Raw genomic sequence first — 2,629 nt, forward strand, 5'->3', positions numbered from 1 at the left:
TCATAATGACCGCTCCCCACATTAAATGGGGGGCACCCTTTGCGTGGTCACGCGCAGCCCCCTGGACCCTATGCGGCACCATTAGCACAGGCCTGGCTTTGCCTTCCCCAGGTGGGATACCTGGAGGTCTCTGCCTACCTCAGCCAGTTGCCCAATCCCGCCTGGGGAGGCGTTGCCAAGGAGATCAGGCCAGGTAGGGGGAGGGACTACCTGCCCACACAATAGAGGGAGGATCTTACCTGGGAATCGTCAGTTGGCTCCAAAGCTTCTCCCACCCTACCCACCCTCAGTGACCTTCTTTTGCAGGTTAACTTTTTCTTCACATGCTCTGCTATGTCGTGGTCGCTGTTGAAGGGCCAGAAAGGAAATCTCCTGCATTGTCAGGTTTGCCTTTCCCGTAGCAAAACGTTACAACTTTGGTGGTATCGGGCCTTGGGTGGAATCCTTTAGTCTATCTTCCTTGAATGGGGGGGCATGCAGCGGTGACCCACACACCCCTCCTCTTTGCGGCGGCGATACCGGGGTTCCCTGTTAAAGGGGTTGTTTGAGGGGAGGCTTTGCCGTACGCCTAGTGGTTGTCATTGCTCTCCCCTGCGACAGCGGCATAACGGGGGCAGGCTTTCTCTGCTTGAACATATAATAATGATGATGATAGTTTATTATTTGTACCCTGCCCATCTGGCTGAGTTTTCCCAGCCACTCTGGGCGGCTTCCAATCAATATGTTCTCCAGAGCCAGCCCCCACACTCTGGATAACCCTGATGTTATCCCTGGCGGGGGACTGGGAGAGATAAACGCCCAATGCCTGAGCCAAGGTCTACCCACATCTGAAACATAATAAAGTTGTGGCCAATTTTAATCCCATAGCACGTTGTCTTGAGTCGTTATTCCACACGGGGGCCGCCCAGGGTTTGGGGGACTCAGCCTGTCCACGTACTGCTGTTCTGCCCTGCAGATCACCCAGAAGACAGCACGTCATGCGTGTGGAGGGTGGTCAGGTGGCCTCTTCGCAGGGTGCAGTATTTTGAAGGTGTCAGCTGTTTGAAACTTTTTCCCTTAGCCTCATCCTCCATGAATTTATTTTTAAACGCCGCCCAAGTTGCTTGTTATCACTGCCGCCTGTGGGAGTGAGTTCCACAGTTTAACACTGCACTGTGTGAATAAGTCCTTATTTTATCTGTCCTGAATCTTCCAACATTCAGCTCCATTGGATGTCTATGAGTTCTAGTGTCATGGGGGAGAAAGAGAGAAACATTTCTCTATCCCCTTTCTCCATGCCATGTATAATGTTATAAACGTCTGTCTTGTCACCTCTTACTTTTTCTCTAAAACTAGAAAGCCCCAGATGATGCAGTCTTCCAGCCAAGTAATGTGTACATAAATAATGCCTCTACTGGCATAAAAATGCATTTTTCTGTGAAAAGAACGTTCAAAAACTGCTTTATTTGGGGGGAAACAACTGCATAAAAATGTGTGCATTTGGCAAAAATGTTTATAACAAGTGCAATTTGCACGACCACGCAAATTTCCACGAAACCAAAATTGACTGATTCTCCCATCCTTACCTCTTCAAACAGCTGGGCACTCATAAATTCAGGCAAATGCCTGAAAATGGCTTAGAAAACATCTGCAGGGCATCTAAATATGGGAACAGCTGGATATGGTATTAGGAAAGGGTTAGGGTGCCCCCTGGTGTCCAACCATAGGGCTTCTGTACATCCAGAATTTCCCAGATATAGCCAGAATACAGTGGTACCTCAGTTTACGAATTTAATCTGTTGCAGAAGTCCATTCTTAAACCAAAACTGTTCTTAAACCGAGGCACGCTTTCCCTCATGAGGCCTCCCGCTGCCGGTGCCCTTCCACTGTTCGGATTCCGTTCTTAGACCAAAGTAAAGTTCTCAAACCAAGACACTATTTCCGGTTTTGCAGAGTTTGTAAACCAAATCCTTCTTAAACCAGACTGTTCTTAAACCAAGGTACCACTGTATTGATCTTGGAGAATTTTCTTTAAAATAGCTCAAACTTTGCCCCCCCAAAAAAGCTCAATAACTTCTGTGTCTGGATTTTCACTTTTCTGTCTATAAGACAACCCCATCTATAAGACACCCTCTATTTTGGGGGACTCACATTTTTTAAAAGGGGGGGTGTATCCGTGTGTAAGATGCCCCCTAATTTTTGACATTATTTTTTAGGAAAAAAACCTAGTCTTATACACAGAAAAATACGGTATGTCACCCCCAAACACTGACAAAGGAATATAGGAAGTGACCTCATAATAATTCAAACTGTTGATCCACCTAGCTGCTTGATGCCCTAGCTAGGGTTGCCATATGTCCTCTTTTTCCAGGACATGTCCTCTTTTTCAAGGGTATGTAAAGTGAAAGTTGTCAGCGACCCATAGTTAAAAGTAGAAGTCGGCAAATATGTCCTCTTTTTTGCTCTTCAAAATATGGCAGCCGTACAGCCCAGAGCTTTCCAAACCATGTGTCATGACATGTTAGTGTGTCATCTGCAGTGCATAGGTGTGTTGGCAAAAGCGCTCCTCCCGGGGCTGGAAAGGGGTTAGTTTAACCTCCGGTTCGCAAGTAAAACTGAATTACTGTGTCAAGAAATGATGCATGTCTAA

The 2,629-nt window shown here is 46.7% G+C and overlaps 1 long non-coding RNA gene across 1 annotated transcript; it reads right to left on the reverse strand.

Moving 5' to 3' along the window:
* Nucleotides 1-1,424: 1,424 nt before the first annotated feature.
* Nucleotides 1,425-2,301, reverse strand: LOC310752026. Its single transcript, XR_014542801.1, has 2 exons — nt 2,247-2,301; nt 1,425-1,708 (listed from the first exon to the last, which is right to left on the reverse strand). It is a non-coding gene; the product is annotated as an uncharacterized lncRNA (long non-coding RNA).
* Between the last annotated feature and the right edge of the window lie 328 nt (nt 2,302-2,629).

Source organism: Podarcis filfolensis, assembly GCF_964270895.1.
Source record: "Podarcis filfolensis genome assembly, chromosome: 16".
Lineage (NCBI taxonomy): Eukaryota > Metazoa > Chordata > Lepidosauria > Squamata > Lacertidae > Podarcis > Podarcis filfolensis.